Raw genomic sequence first — 18266 nt, 5'->3', positions numbered from 1 at the left:
GAAGCTAATAGAACAAGCAAATGACTTACAAACATCTGAGAAGGTACAGATCAGGCTGACTATACTTCCCAATATTACTTTTTACAATGAAGAAGTTCCCATATTGAACTTAAATAAAAATACCAGAAGTCTAATATTTAGGAAAACAGTAGATATACCATGAAAGCATATTTTACCTATACTTACTCTTAAATTATCGTGGAATGCTAGTAATTTCATATATATCTTCAAGTTAATTCTTTCTGATTTAAGGATTATAGAATTCACCAGCAGACTATTATTCTCATTAGTTACACTAAAGTGTCTATGTATTAAACTTAATTTTCACTTATAGTGTCATCTTTGATGAAGTAGTCACAAAAGAAAGGATTTCTTTCAGAAATTTCTCTTTTAAAATATACACACATGCAAGATCCTGAAATCATCTGGGATATGCAGTTAGATGAGTATGACTTTAGTTAAAGACATCATAGCTAGAGATTCAAAATGAAATTAACATTTTTGAAAAAAAATCCATTTCTTGAATATGTCACTGATTTGAAAGATAAATTTAACTCAGGTGTTCCAATAACAAATCACATTCTAGCATGAGACTGTTCTTAAAACATTTTTACTTATAATGATTTCAATGTGTAAAAAATCAGTAAAAGAATATGATATAATGGAAAGCTAGAATACTAATTTTCATTGTGACTATAGGCCAGTCTATTAATCTTACTAAGCCTCAGTTTCCACATCTGTAAAACTGAGATAGTAATAATGACATGAAGCAATCACAGAAATGACCATATTTGGCAACTGATTATATATGTGAAATGATGGAGAAAGAGAAGCAAGTAATAATTCCTAACTGTAAACCTGGTTACTAGAAGGATTGTAGTACCCTCAATAGAATTGGCAAAATTCTTGAAGATAAGAATGGGGAGAAAGATAACGGATTCAGTTTTGGACACATTGAAATACCCACAGAATGTGTTGTTTGAAATAACCAATAAACAGTAGAAAATGTATGATTAGCTTAGGAAAGAAACATTTTGTTTTTGAGAATCTTTTGGGAGCTTATATAGCCATAAGATCAAAAAGTACAATAGAGAGAATAGAAGAGGATCAGGGCTGTCTTGAAGTATACTCATAGTTAAGGGGTATGATATGGTTGATAAGCTAACAAAAAAAAAAAAAAAAAAAAACCCTAAGGAGTGGTCAGATACATAAAGGGAGTATTAAGAGAGAGCAGTGTCACAAAATTTCAGAGAGGAGAAAGTGTTTATGAGGAGAGGATGGGTAGCTATATCAAATACTAAAGACAGGTAAAGAAGAATGAGAAAAAAACCAAGAGATATGGCAATTAAAAGATAATCCCAAATAAAAGCCTTCAAGAGAAGAATTCATATCCTTAAAAGAAATATTTTCCAATTTTTAAAAATAATAGACTCAGTTTGAGGGTTGATTAAACAAAATGCATTTTCCTAAGAATATTTGAATTTTATTTCCATTTAAGCCTAGGTTGGTGATGACACATTATTACCAAGCTACAGTGTTACATATAATACAATTCCTCAAGATCATAAAAAGAGTCTTAGTGGACATCAAGGGCAATTTGTCATTTCTATTTTACAAGAGAGAAAATTGAGGCTTAAAGAAGTTAAACTTATATATTAATATTGTAGAGTGAATAAATGGTAGAGCCAATATTTGAATCTAATTTTTCCAATACCACATCCAGCACTTTTGCTAATGATCCGTGTTGTCTGCCTATATTTTTGACATTATTCCAAACTTGCATATCATGCTAAAAAGAGTTATTGCTATTTTTGGCATGACATGAAAGTTTGGTGCAATAATTAGTAATTTACTAGATAAAAGCTTCTTAGTTACTCTCTGAAATTAATTTATACGCAGGAAGAACCTGGTTATTATTTACATTATCTGGGCACATAGTGTAGGCACTCAATAAATATTTAAATGATTGATTATAGCTGGTTATTAAATATTGCTTAGCTCTAATTTGGAATACAAGAATTATCTTGTTTGAAGCTCAGCTTCTCAGTGATTGGTATATGTGGACTTTTAATCTCATCACTTGTCAAAACTGAAGACTCACGCAAGTGCTGTCCTGCTTCTTTATAAGCAATTATAGTGTGTCTGGGGGCAATGTAGCTGCTGCAGTAGGATTGGAAAACAAGCTGACAGAAGACTGCCAAAATCCTGCAAAAAGCAACAAAAAAAAGAAACATAAGCATATCAAAATATCCCTGTACCAGCAATCAAAGAAAGAGATAGGAAAGAAGTAATGGAGAAGAGAAAGTTTGGAGAGATGAACAGAGGAAGGAGGTGGAGAAAAGGAATAAAGGAGGAAATAAAACAAGAAGATAAAAAAAAGATGGGAAGAAGGAAGGAGAAAAGCAAAAACAAGTTTTTTAGGAGGAAATCATGATGGCAAAAGAGAAATGAAAAAAATTAAAAAGCATGAAAAAGGATGAAATGCCTGAAGGCTATTAATATGTTATAAAGAGAAAATTGAACATACCACAAATAGTATATTAAAAATGATGCATTCTAGAACAATTCACCAGTAGGAATCCAAAGTCAATTAGTATATGTGTGAATGACTTGGAGCTTAAGTCAATATAGTGGGCAGAGTTGTATAGTCAGAAAAGTCCTGGGTTTCAGACACTTACTAGCTGTGTTAATCTGGCAAGTCATTTATTTTCTGTGAACTTCAATTTCCTCAACTATAAAATAGGGATTATTCTTGTGAGGATTAAATGAGTTAATGTTTAGAAACTGCTTAGCATATACTAGGCACTTAAATGCTTGTGTGTTTTTTTCTTAACACGTTGTTATGTATCCATTTCTATATTCTTATTCTTTCTTACTATTAAATATATGATAATTTTGAGTGTCTGGTTATGCCATGAAATAAAGTATGGAATATTTTAAAAATATTATTTAATTGGTGAACAAAGAAATATATGTATAAAATAGTTTTAAATTTAAGCATTTAAACACTCAGCTATACATGTATTTTTTAGAATAAACATTTGTCTTTAACAGACTCTCATTGGCCACTGTATAGTTAGGAAACTAAAAGCTAACTAGTAATGCTTTAAGATCTCCCCAGCAGAGAATGATAACAGTGGAAAGAAAAATATTGGATAACATAAAAATACAACTTGGTAAGCTAGAATTTCCACAAATATTTTAAATAAGCATAATTAATAAAAATGGTAGTCATTAGCAAAGATACTACATTATTTTAAATAATCTATATAACATAACATTTTCTTTAAGAGTTGAAATTGAAATTTTCAAATTTAGGTTAGGTCTACTCCACCACAAATTGTAAAAGTGTTAACAATCCTCTTTAATTAGGATATATATATATATATATATATACAGTTAAACAGGATTATTCAGGGGAAAATAATAATTTTCCTATTAAATTGGTTCTAGCATTAATCAAAAATATGGAATAATTGTTAGTTTTCCCTTCATTCTCTACTATGTCTGCACATTTTTATGACAGAGAATCAGTTAATGGTAGCAGATGATTTATTTTCCCATTTCAATTCCATTCCTCTATTTAATATGGTTTCCAAAAGTTTAGTCATAAGGCTTTTATTTTAAATTATGTTGTGCAAAATTGGCATCATTTTAAATAACAATTTTAAAAATATGCTGTTTGTAGGTGTTCCTTATCTGAAATGGCAACATTTTTAAACAATCAGAAGTGAAAACATTGAACACATTGTCAAAGTTTGTTTAAAATCCGCATGAAAGAATAAATGTTTATTTCCAAAGCTCAAGAATTCAGTTTTCCTGAAAGAAAATGGGTCAAACAAGAGCCCTAAGAAAGTAGTTAAGGACATAACTACCTTATTATTCAATTGGCTTGATGCCCTTAAAGCTTCAGTGTTTCATTTTCTGAATTAATTTTAAGCTAATTAAAAGTACACCTAACAGACTTTGCCAAGAAACAATCAGTGTTTTAAATATATATGTTTAAAACACTGATTTTATATATATAATATATATATGATATAAAAACTATATATATATATATATATATATATAGTTTACTGAAATTAGGTTCATAGTATATGAGGTTCCTTTAAAAAAATGGCAATTTTATTTTAAAGTCGGAAAGCCTGTATCAAAATAGAAAAGTAGTATTTTATCTAAAAAATTCAATTCTCTTTTTCTCATGTCTCAATTTTGTCCCTAAGAGCCCTCTTTAAGTTGAGCAACTATGATCATGCACAGCCTTCATTGAACAGTAGGGATAAGAAATAGATGGGTGATTTCACTGGTATAGAGAACTCCAGAAGAATGAACTACCAATAATCATATAGGTCTTTGCAATTTTTAGTTTTGGACACAAAAAGGTTATATGATTTTCCTAGGGATATCCAACTAGTATGTGTCAAAGATAAGACTTGAACTCCTGCCTTCCTATCTTCTACTCTACTTCTGCATCTTAAAAGCCACACTAGCTCTCTAAAGAACATTAAATTAAATTATTTGAACTATCCCACACAGAACTTTGTCAAAATGCTTTTTTTTTTCAAAGTATATTTTAATGTCTTCTTGTAGCTATTAGCCCCAGTCTTACTATTTGGTTCAAGTCACAGGGGTAACCATATCAAACTGCCTGTGTCATTACTTTCTAGTTTGTAACTCCTTCTGTATTCTCTGTGTATGAACAATCAATCTACACACCTTTTGCTCACACAATAAATTAAAATAGGGCCTAAAGCCAGTCTCTTCCTGCTCTGTTCTTTAGGGGGGTAAACATAGAATGTTAAAATTCCAGAAAGACAGATTGAGAACAATGAAATAAATGTTGGTTCCACATATAGCCTTCTAACATTGGTAGACTGAAGCAACTTCTATTTCTTTGAAAAACAAAAGCAAAGTCAAGGTCATCTGAAGCTTCAGAAGAAAATCAAAGGTATTTTCCACAAAGAGCTAGCAAATTTATGCACACTTTTAGGATGCCTCATAGGGAGTAAAATTGAATTCTTTGAAAAAATTAGTTTTTATTTTCTTTCCTTATTATATAAAAGGGAGACTATCATACATGTCAAGCAAGTAGTCTCTTCCATGTAGTTCTCCTTTCTTATTAGTTAATAATACACTTACACATCTGCTGTGTACGTAAGGTGAATGCCTATTTTAATTTCTATATTTGTTCAATCAACAACATTAAGCAAAATTAAGCAAAATTTAAAATGGTATGCCTATTTGGAATTCTTCTATTCTCAATTGTACATATCCTCTTCTCCTTTGATCCTACTCTTTTGATACTAACCAAAGATGCTACCCATTCTGGTAAGCTAACATTTGTTAATGACTTTATATATCTCTCTCATCTAGAAAAATGCATTTAATTAGTGTCTTTAATAACTTAACTCAAGGGAGTGGTTAATGCCAACAATTTCAAAAACTTTAGCAAACTAGTGGCATAAACATTTTTGAATTGGTTTTAGGAGCACCTTGCTATACCATTCAGCTAAGCACAATCTCTGCCTAGATCAGTTCATTTACTACCATGCCTTTGTTATATCTATGAATAGTGCTCATCACAAAATGTTTGTATGAAGAGAATCATTTTAAATCATTAACACTGATTAAAGCATGTTAAACTTCCCATTTTGTAAATATTAGACCTATTAAAAAAAAAAAACAACGCTCTCTTGACTTAATGGATTATTTAGTTTCCTTGCAAAGTATCTCACGGCAGGATGCACTATCATTCTTTGGCCATGTTAATGTCATTGCTTAGTGGCATTTCTGGACTTTATTCATCACAGTGGGTAATACTTTTAAGCAATTTGTTTCTTCCAATAATTTTCTCTCCTTTTTCTTTCACTCCTAGGAATTGAGAGAAAGTCTTTGACAGGTAGACAGCACCCTGAGAAGCAGTACAATCCCTAATGTCAGACAAGAGTCAGCAGTCTGCCAACTACAGAAAATTCATCTAGGGAAAAGAAATATATCCATAGGAAGACCATGGCAATGTGATGGTATTCTTATTCTTCATAGTGCATTGGCTCCCTAGAGATGGATGGCTTCATTGCTCAACCTTTGAGCAAAAAAATGTCTTGTACTTTATTGATATAGAATCCAAAGTTATCAGGATATAACTGATAATGGGAAAAATTCACCTTATACTAGGCATAAAAGTGATAAAAACCTAAATTTCAGTTTTCTATGTTATCAATAAGCTAATAAAGCATGGCATTCTTCAGAGACTTTCCCAGGAGATAAATACTTAGTGCACTCTCATACTGTAAGCTCCATGAGAGCATGGGTCATGTCTTAATTCAGCTTTGCATCTCTCTCAACACCTAGAATGGAAGGGTTTTTGTCATGCAAAACCTATCTCCATTCTAACCATGTTAGGGAAAAAAACACAAACAAAAGAATAAAACAAGAATAATAAAAGAAAAAAAGAAAAGTATTCAAATTGCAATAAGAATTCTTCAGTTTTCTTTCTCTGAGGTGGATAGCATTTTTCATTAGGGGCCCTTTGAAATTGTTTTTGGTCACTGCCTTGATCTGGGTAACTAATTTTTAATAGTTGATCATCCTTACAACATTGCTGTTATTACATAAAATGTTCTACTAGTTCTGCTTGCTTTAGTTTGGATGAGTTCATGTAAGTTTTCCATTTTTTATGACATCATTATATTTTTCATTTCTTATAGCACAATAGTGTTCCATTGACAAGCATACACCACAACTTATTTGGTCATTCCTTAATTAATGAGCATTTCTAGCAAGAAAAGTTTGTTGTTTTTGTTTTTTAAACAAAACAGGATTGTTTTTTGTTGGTTAAATCTTGGACAGAATTTAAGAAGAGTCTACTATTTAGAAATATTCAGCATTAGCATCCCAAATGACACTGCCACTATCTTCAAACAATATCATATCACACTAAAATAAATCACGAAATAAACATGGGCATCAAAAATTAATTTCTGATTCATAGAATTCTTGGATATTATATTTACAATTGCAAATGCAAAGATAAAAGTGCAACAAAGTTCTCTTAAAAGGTGGAGAAGAACTAACTGACTTTCCTGTATTAAATAGAAGTCACAGAACTCAGCACTTACAATTGTCCAGTGAGATCGCAAATGTGGAAGCCCCAAACTCTCAAACTTTCAAAGAACTTGAATATATTCTGGCAATTTCAAGTTTTACATTTCAGAAATAACACTGCCTTCATTATTTTCTCCTTCACTGCCTCTGAGCAGAAAGAATTTAGGTCAGTGTTGAGCCTGAGTTACCGCTGATAACTGTCAACAAATAAATCTCTGCCCCATATTTCATTCTTTATAAAAAATAAATGAGCGTGGGGCAGGAAAATTGACAATCTTACTGAGACAAGAATCTGTTAGCAACCATATTTGCATTTTAAAATTACTTTTGAAGAAACAGTAATGGACTTTCTACATTCTTCCCCAGATACTAAAGACAGTGTTACAGGGCTGCCCACATTCTCTTTCCTGACTCCCTAATGGATATAATATGTGGAAGTTTCCTTTTTGAATACAATGCAAGTGTGCTCAGCCTTAGTGCAGGACTAAAAAAAAAATGTCTAATGGGTAACTGACGTAAACTGCACTCAAGTAATGAAAGTGACCCTGGAAGTGCTTGGAGAAATTTCTAATCCTCTATTGTCAAAAGGATTCATAAAACCAAATTGTAACAAGCACCCAAATTGTCATAAACATCGTAGGAAGATAGAACAGTCCTGAACTCTCTGATTGCCCCAGAGACAAAGTAATGGCTTTTCAAAGGATAATCTTCCTCCTGCCCAATATGCTTACTGGAAAGAAAGCATTTTTTTTTCCTCCCTGAGATAATAACTCATCAGAAATAGGTTTAGTACCATCATTTGGATAGTACATGTGAAATAATAGGATTGTCATTTTGTCACTTAAATTCCTTGGGGTCTCAGTTCCTTTTTATATAAAATAAGTAGGCTGGACCATATTAGGGTTCTTAACTTAGAATTCATGAACTTGTTTTTAATTATTCTGATAACTATATTTCAACTTAATCAAATTCTTTTGTAATCACATGCATTTAAATATTAATCTTGAAAGGTGTCATTAGAATTTGCAAGTTGGCCATAGGAGATCTATACCACATAAAAAAGATAAAGGAATTCTAGACTAAAAGATAGGTCTCATTCTAGCTTTTATATGTCATCAGTCTCTACATAGAATGTGCACTCCCTTTACCCAACCATTTTACTGCCATTTTATATATATCTTGCATGGGTTTATGCATATTTTATATGTTATATTCACAGTAGAAAGAAACTTCTTGATGTCAATGTCTCTTTTGTTTTTCTCTGTTAAAAGATACAGATGTAAGGATAAGATTCTGCAGGCCCTCAGTTTCCCTCCATGTTCACGGGGTAATTACAGTACAGTGAGCTATTATTCATCCCTGTTTTGCAGCTGCTGAATAATCCTGGGAACAAATATAGTTAAAAGAACATGTTCCTGGGGGGATTCCCCCAAGGACGTGTTATCTCTATACTGGAACTAGCCACTCCTGGCTAGAACTCAGACACTCTTGACAGATTCTGGCAGGACTGGACCCCTTTCTGGATTCTCTCTAGAAAGTGAAGCCAGTATTGCTGGCATTTAGCCACCTTTGTTCCCTGGGCTACTTAAGTCATAATAGATCAATACCCAAATCTGCCTGGAACCCTCCTAATTGGGACTTTCAGCACTGGGATTTTCCAGCCGAGGGTCTGCAAAGTTGGTGCTTCCCTGAAGTATTCTTTCTTCTCTCCATTTCTAGTCTATGCATCTCTTTGTATTGTACTAGTTATATTAATCATAGGATGCATTAAGTGCTTTTATTGTAAGAACTGTATGGTCAATTCTTGTTTTCTTTTTTTTATAATTCAGTGTTATTATTCATTGTTGTTCTATTCATTATTATTAAACATTTTCATATAACCTGGTATCTTAGGTTTTATGGGAATGAGCCATTCTGTAGGAACAAATTCATAAATCTTAACCTAACATCTATGTATCCATAACCCTCCCTATACTCATTTAATAGAACCTTGCATATAGTTTATGCTCAATAATTGATGTCAGCTTCTGTGAGTGAACCTGTAGTCTTAAGTAAGAATATCAGGAAATGGTTTTTATTCCTGAATTCTTATAGATATTAACAGTTCTGTTTATACAGCCAATGACAAAAGGCTCAGAGATAAACTGAAGAAAGACATATATTAAGTGCTACTTCCAAACATTGGTAGATCAATGTAGAATATCTATATGTGAGTCAATTCTCAGGTGTCCTAGAAGTAAATCTCAAATGTTTCTGTATCTCTCCTATCAGATTAGTTCAAGGACAAAAGTTTGAAGGGAAAAGTACAGAAACTTTTCTAATAGCACTTGTAGTACTGTTTCTATGGGTGTCCTGTAATTAATTAGAATACATCCACCCTGAGATAACAAGTTCCAGTTCAGAGAAAGGAAAGTTGAAAACTTGCATAGGAAGTGCAACGGAAAGAAGAAGAGTGCAGGTGTCATTTCTCTGTAGATAAACATCTTAATTGACAATTGTGAGAAGAGTCAGATGCTACTGATCATTTTTCTGTTCTCAACTTGATTTATTCCATTCCCTTTAGGATCTGTGAAAGGCCTTCTAAGAGTCAAGCAATAAGTTCAATTTTATGGACCATTGCTGTGGACAGTATATTGATTTCACCAAGTGACAATATAGAACTTAGTGTATCTGGTTTTCAGTAACACAAGTAATAATTCTCAGAGCACCAGAAAATTTGAAGGAAAATTGAGGATTAAGAAAATTAATAAAATGTTATTTCAAAGTGCATGTTGTTTTTAAAAATTGGTTTAATGCTCATCAGTTAGAATAAATTTGAAAGTTCATCTGAAAAGAAATAAGGCCTAAGTATAACCAGTCCAAAATGCGAACTTTATTAACTTTAAAATGAGTGCAATTTAGAGCTAAGTTTGCAAGGAAGGTTAAGCCAGAAGTCTTAAAAAATGGAATTTAGGAAGTAAGTTAGGAAGGGATAGAAGGGAGAGAAGAAAAAGAAGGAAAGAAAAAAAGGAAGGAGAAAGGAAAAGGAAGAAGAAAGGAAAGAGAAAAGAAAATGAATACAAATTTTAAAATAATTAATGTTTAGTTAAATAAAGAAAGGGAGATCAGAAGTAAGTGCTCCCAAGTCCTGAAGTAGGCAAACATAGTATAATACAAACAAATACATGAAAAATATAAATATTCAGAGGCTAAGATTGCAAATTGCATATCTCCTTGGTAGTGTCAAATATCAATTAGGGAAATATAAGCCCTAATTTCTAAGGAAAATTTCATATAGTTTTCATTTTGAATATTCTTTTGAATTATTGTATTAGCTTATTAATAATCATTTCAGAAATCCTTTGCTCTCTCTTTTCTCCCCTTTCAGTAGCTCTTTACAAATCCCTTTTCCTAATCTGCCCTTCTAACCATCTAGTCTACATAATACTGTTGAGTTAATTATCTTAAAGTACAGCTCAGATCCATGCATTCCTATGTTTAAAAATCATCTATATCATCCTATTGTCCCTTGAATAAAGGCCTACTTCCTCAATTTGGTAAACAAGGCCAGACCAGATCACCCACTTAGTCCAAAAACATCTTTTTTACTTTCACTTACATATTCTGTGAAATAGCTAAAATTGACTATTCATAGTCTTCCAAGGGTTCCTCACAACTTTACTCATACAATTTCACCTTCCCAGAATTCTCCCTTACTTATCTCACAACTCATCTCTGCCAATCAGAATTCTATTTGTTTTTAAGACCTGAATTTATGAATTTTATTAATTAATTGGGCTAGATTATTTCTAATATCACTTCATGTTACAAATCTATGACCCAAAATTGATTTTACTCTCTTCTGAGCATCCACAGAAATTGCAATATATCATTAAGCACAATCCTAATTGGAAAAAAAAAAAATAACATTCAAAGAATTAACAAACATTCAGGATTTTGTTGCAAAAAGAACTCAATTTGATAGAACTTTTGACAAACAAAATCTAAGGGAAATATAAAGTAAACATCAAAAACTAATTATATGAGACAATAAGAAAAAAAAGTTTACTTTTTATATATGGAAATGTAAACTGTGAATAAGATTGTCAGGAGTAATTGGATAATTCAAAAGAAAGATAGGGGTAGAGCTGAGTATGATGTGATTCTACAAAACAAAACCATATAAAAATGAAAAGAATAATTATCTTACACAAATAAGGTGCAATAGGAAGAACTGACACAGAGGAATTCAAGGATGGAGGAAGGCTGGTAGTTTTGAAACCTTAATCTTATTGCTAATGGGTTAAAGAGGGAATGATACATATATATCTAGAAGGGCATAAAAGTCTTCTAAATTCAGAAAGAAATAAGAGGCTAAGAGAATAGAGAGGGGAGAGAGGACAAAAGAGAGACTTTTTAGAAGGAATTCTACTCATATCAGATCTGGGTTAAAGAGAAAACAATACGCATATTTAGAGAGGAATAACAGTCTTACAAATCTATTTAAAAAAGTAAGATAGTGAGGAAATAGGATAAGGGAGGGATATAAGGGTATTTGATTAATAGGAATGAGATAAGAGAGAGAACAATGTATCTATCTATCTATACACACATTCATATCTGGAAGACTATAAAAGTCTTTCAAATTCAAATGAAAGCAATAGGGCAAGGGGAACTAATGGGAGAGAGGATATGGCAGGGATCTTTGGAGTAGGGGTAGGTTAAGTAATAAGGCAAAGTATCAGGTAGAAGTAAAGCAAAGGAGTCAGGAGACATAGGAAATTTTAAAAAGCATACAAACAGTAATAAAAATCAGGAGTAGAATTTATTAGGTTTTTTAAAAAAGCAGATCTCAGACAAAATTAAAGCTAAATAAATTTTATCAAAAATAGGAAAAATATAATTTATGTCAGTCACATTAATTAATATTGTTTTAGACTAAAATAGCTAGATAGTGCAAGATGCAATATTGCAATGGTGAAGAAAATGATGAGTTGGTGGACTTGGATTTGTGAAGGAATATGTTTCTCCAAAGGTAGAAAAAGAGCATTAACAAGCATGGTAAATACTCTTACATAGATGTAAATGAATATATGTGTGTATATATGTGCATGATAACATATGTGTGTATGTATATATAGTTATATCTATGTTTAGTTGTAATTTTTTTGGGAGGGGAAATAAGGGGAAAGGAATAAAGTAAAAAGTGCAGAGTAGAGAACAAAAAATCTATATGGTAGCAAAAAAAAAAAAAAATAGGCAGCTCTGAACACAACGTGCAGTATTTATGATATAGGCTTTCTTAAAATGGAAATTTGTTATTATGTATTTTGAATCCTCTTGTGTTCTGCTGTGCACATACCAATGATTTTTCTTTTTTTTTATTTTGTATTTAAGTTTTAAATAAATAAAGTTACAAAAATAAATTGTTGCATATGTTATTCGATTTCAGTTCTGTGAAATTAAAAACAATAATAACAACAACTATAGCCAGAGCACTGCACTAGGTTCTAGAGAAAACAGACTGATTAAAACATGGCCCTTGCTCTCATGAAACTTCCTGTCCAGTAAAGAAAAGAACATGTTCAGTGATATCCAGAACACAAAAAATGAATAGTGGATGTGTTTTAGAAGTAGAAATGCTAATTGAAGTCAAAGGGATTATTGCCAACCAAGTAATCAGGCTTGCTGGAAGAGCCAACAAAATGAGTTAAGCATTAAAGGCTATAAATGAATTCTACAAGTAGAAAATGGAATGAAAGGAGCAACATAAACACAAATAAAGAGGTGATATACGTGGAAGGGGCATGTTAGGGCAGTCCAATTTGATGGAAGTATAATTATTGGGAAATAATATATGACGACTAGAAAAATAAGGAAGTTACAAATTGTTAAAGTCCTTAAATGCCACATTAAGGAATATGAATCCTTTAGGAGGGAATAAGGGCTAAAATAGGTCATATATTGATTTAGGATTGATCGATAGTGTGAAGAATTTATGGAGATAACTTAGACAATTTTTTTTTCCTTTTACTAAGGTTCAATATTAGAATGAAAAAGACTTTTGTAATTCACTTAAATGTTAAATAAAAGGAGATTTAATTGATCAGGAGAAATATAATCATATCATGGCAAAGATACCCAAAATGATATGGCCTTTATTCAATTAAAGACTGCTTTCCTCTTTTTCTATTGCTGATGATGGTATAAGATCAGGGGTCCTACTTGTATTTTATCTTGTATTCAGGTGATCTAAAAGTGATGTTAATGACCCAATCTCCTGTTGATCTGAGTCAATCAAATCTACAGAATAGTTTCTATACTTTTTAAGGAAAACAAGCAGATAAATTAAATAGAAGAGGATCTAGATAAATATTCTTCCTCTCACATCCTACCAACTCAGTGGCAAAGTCCTAAAGGTCTTCTAATAGACTTTCTACCATTTAAATTACTGGACAGCATTTTTCATGAGAACCATAATCTCAGGAATATGAGAAACCTGATGTGAGAAGAATGGGAGGAGTAAAAGAAAAATTTTCCAGAAACAAAGCAAAAAGGAAATGATATAAAAGGCATCAAACATTATAATTTCTGAAACAGGGAAAGAATGAAGAATTTAAAGCCTATCTTCCACAAAATTTGGGAGGAGTCAATCTAGGCAGTGCCAAATATTTGCAACTTAGAATGGGTTTCCCAGTATTAAAAGATGACAATGAAAAGGAACAGCATGGGAAACATCAGGATGTCAGTGAAGATGATGAAACTTCTTGTGTTATCACTGAGCCTCATCATGATTCAGTGTAATCAGCAGTAAGATAATTAAGAGGTGATTATTTCCCCTGCATGCCGCATTTTGCAATTGTAATATTAATACTGATGCTTTCCATTACTTCCCACTCAGTGTTTTCCAGTCCACCATTCAGGATCTCCTCTTGTATAGAAACCTACTGAGAATACATCTTTATCCCTGAGAGATCTCAGAGAGACTTCCCCCGTTTTTTTCTGCAAAAGCTAATACTGCTCTATCCTGAGATCTGCTCCACCTACCAATGCTCTCCTGTGCAGAGCCTTGGTGCTTTTCCTTGCCAGAGCTACATACTATCAGTACCACAGAACAGGGAGCCCTGCCTCTGGTTTGTTCACCATGTTGATGGATCAAGAATGGCTAACAAGATGGGTCAGACAGTTCTGTCTTGCTAGCTAGGTCAGAGACAAGATTCTCTATCTTGTCTGTGCTTATCTTTTCCAATCCAATCCAAAGAAAATTCTGCCTACTATTAAACCAACTAAAGATCCCAGGATGTCCTAATAAGACCACCTCTGAAGCTAGAATTGTTCAAGATTCTAACCAATGCTTGGGGGAAAGATAAACAAATCAAAAGATAAGGCTGGTTCATGTTCTTCACCTGTCACCAAGAAGCAGTTATCATTTTTTTCCAGGGTGGACAGAGTACCAGATGTCTTAGTTCTATAAAGGTCCCTAACCTATCTCTCAATGAAAATTCCTGAGAGAGATGCAGAGACACATAGAATAAGAATTGTAATTCATAGATTTAAAAAAGGAGTAAGTTTTATCCTTGATTTTAAACTTCAGTTGACCCCTGTAGCAAACTCATGAGAGTAAATGGATGAAAGTCATATCCCAGCTATGCTCTGTGTTAAGTTATGTATTATCCTCTCTATTGTACTTGTGGCCATTAGTTAATATCTGATGCAGAACTTGAACCTGATTCTTTTTGACCTCAAGTCCAACATTCTATCTAGTACATTGTGCTACTTCTCCAAGAGTCTGCCTATTGCTAAAGCTAGGTCAGCATTTGAAATTTGCAGTTTTGAAAGAATATGTATGTCAGTGAAATCATAGATATGAATAGTAAGTGAAAAAATGAAATATATTTTAGCTTTAATCAAATAAAATCTATTTCCTTGATTGATGGCAATAACATTTTATAGTGAGATAATCATTTTTTTAAAAAAATTGTTAATAATTTCAAAAAATATGCTTTCAATAAAGCCATGGTCAAAATGTTTATCATGTCTTCCCTGTGACTTTGAAATCAATCATAGTTTCATTTCCAGTTGCAGGCTTATTTGTTGTTGTTTTTGTAATCTCTATTAAGGAAGGTTAAATGGGATGCTCACATAATGAATTTAATAAATGATAAATAAATTTTAAAATAAATTGAATGATTATAAAACCTTAATTTCAAGACTGTCCTCTCTGTGTCCCTTTGCAGCATATACACTTAATTTTTTTTAACAGCAGCTATTCTCAGAAACTATCCTGTGTCTGTACAGAGCTAATTTCAGAAGCAATCAGCTGCTTGCAGTCTCTATTTGTTTCTGCAATATCTGGAGGTGTGAAAATATCAACAAAAGAAAAAGTTCCCATTAAGCCCACATCTTATTGTGAAATGAATTAGGTCAAGGGATGAAAATGAAACTTTCCATTAAGCTTAAGGACTCAATGTAGCCAGAGTTCTAAAGCCATGATTAAATTCTACACAAAGATTTTCAGATAAGCATTTCAGAAGGGTCTAGTAGTCTAGCTTTGTTGTCCCCTTCTTCTTAGATTCAACAACACTCTATCATACCATAGCAGAGTTTTCTTATCGTTGCTGTGGAAATAAAAACAGCCCTATAGATCTAGTCGAGGATTCATTTCTGTTTACACTTAAGCCAATGCCTAACCTTTCTCCCCAAAACAGACCCTGAATTCATTCAGTTTATTGTTCTTAGAAGACAGTCATTTAGTAATTTAATTAAGCACATATTAATTGCCAGATACTGTGTTAACCACTGGTGATATTTAAAAAACAAACAAACAAACAAAAAATGATCCTGATCATGAGGAGCTCACAGGTAAATGAGCAGAAACATTATAAACAACATTGTACAATTGGTGTTATGGAACTCAGTTGGAAGGAGTTTTAGATAGAAGGCATTATAATTAAGGATGGAAAGGCTTACATCAGAAAGGGAGAGACCTTAACCAAGACTTGAAGGTTTTCAGGAAAGCTGAAAGTCACACATGAGGTGGGAGAAGTTTCCAGGTGTCAGAGATAAGTAGTGAAAATGCTTTGTGTTAAAAGAAAGAATATTTTGAGTAATGAACAGAAGGAAAAGCAGTGTCATGGTATTGCAAAGTGTATAAAGAAGTAGAAGGGAAATAAGTGAAAGAAGACTGGAAATGTAGAAGAGCACAAGATTATGAAAGGATTTAAAAGTCAAACAGAGAGTTTTAAATTTGAATCTGGAGGTGTCAGGGAGTTACTGGAGTTTTTGAGTAAGGGAAAAAGAGAGGAATGGTCACATCTGCACTTTGAGGAAGATAATTCAGATAGCTAAGTGGAGGATGAATTGGAGTGAGGAGAGATATGAGGTGGAAAACCAACAGAGGGATTATTGTAATTCCAAGTATAAGGTGATGAGGGATTTATGATGGTCTATACCAGGGTGATGGCACTGTCAGAGAACTGAATAGAGCACATACAAGAGATTGAGATGGAAAAAGGAAAGACTAAAACAAAAGAAAGAACAGAAACTTTTTCCTTTAGTTACTTAGCTATTTGCCAATTAGACATGAGGTAGTCAAAGCAAACTTTAAAAATGTTTTCAAATTATATCCCTTATAATATGACATTTGAGCCTCTCAACCATGCTGTGAGGTAATCCTATAGAAATCATGATCCACCAAGTACTAAATATTTGAGGTAGAATTTGAAAGAGATCTTTCTAAATCCAAATATAGCACTATATAAATTATATAAATGATCTCTAAAAGGAGTGTATTCAAAATGCTTTTTTCATGTATTCAGATTATTAGTTAAAAAAATAACTTGTCATAGTTTTTAGAACCACAATAGTAGAGATGCCCAAAATTCTTAGTATAACTTGTGCTATAACTTCTAAAACATCCTGAGAAATAGATGAAAGATAGAATTTAATTAAATTCTTTCTATGTATGAGACATTACAACAAAAAGTATGATGTCTCTGCCCCTAAGGAGGGAGTTGGGGGAGGAGTGAGGAGATGAACTTGATGAGAGGCTCAAATCAAACAGTATATCAAAGCCCAGGGAAGTACTAGCAGTGGCTTCTACTTTTCTGATGAGGTGAGAAGAGACGATGATCTGAATGTAAACTTCATGGCTGGAGAAGAAAATTCATATGAGAGGTCAAAAGAAATGGATGCAGGATGCTTTGGTGGAGACACTATTCCAAACATTTGGACTAAAATGCCTATCATTGTACTTATCAAATTTGTGACACTGAGGAAATTACGTAAATTCATTGGAGCTCCAGACCCTCATCTTTTTATGTAATCAACTAATAATCGATAATCTCATGAAGGTGGAGCATAAAGCTACAACTATTATGTGATTTAAAGGGAAAAGATTCTCCTCCTCATCCCTTTCTACTGTTCTCTTTTCTTATGTTCTCCCAATGCTTTCCACAAGATCTCCAGAACATTTCTACAGCATTACTTCTTCTGAGTTAAAGCAATAGAAAATTCTATTAAAATATAGATGCCTTTTCTGAAAACTATCACAAAAACTTTTGACTCCTTGACAAAGTTTACTTTATCAGAATAGCAAGAATATTAAATTATAATGTACTGTTTGAGTCAAATTTGTAGAGTTTTAGACTTTATAATAAAAACTTTCTAATCTATCTATGAATTGCATTACTTAATGGTAAATGAAAAGAAAGAGCAGGGTACATGTGTTGACAAGAGCACTAATTGTGAATCAAATGAAGTGAATTGTAATCCTGGTCTGACACTAACAAGTTTTTGGAATTCCAATTCCTAGAATGCTCAACTTCCTTCAATGCACATCTGAGGTGGTTGCCTTTGTAAAGACTTTTTTCTATCCCCTCCCACTCACTGACTCACATTCTCTTTTGAAATTATTTTACATTTATATGTATATGTAAAACATTAATTCTGTTACAATATAGGCTCCTGGAGGACTAGAACTTTAGTTTTTGTATTTTCATCTCCAGCACTTAGCACACTGCTTAGTGCATGGTAAGTACTTTTAAAATGTTACTTTGTTAATTGAATTTATGGTGGATTTATCACAACTTCTTTGAGGTTTAATTTGTTCATCTGTAAAATGTGGGCGCGGGGAATGATTAAATTAGATAAGCGTTCTAAGGTATTATTTTAGCATTTGA

This window comes from Antechinus flavipes, chromosome 3 (genome assembly GCF_016432865.1).
Source record: "Antechinus flavipes isolate AdamAnt ecotype Samford, QLD, Australia chromosome 3, AdamAnt_v2, whole genome shotgun sequence".
Classification (NCBI taxonomy): Eukaryota; Metazoa; Chordata; class Mammalia; order Dasyuromorphia; family Dasyuridae; genus Antechinus; species Antechinus flavipes.
The sequence above is the reverse complement of the archived record's forward strand: the minus strand, read 5'-3'. Positions refer to the sequence as shown.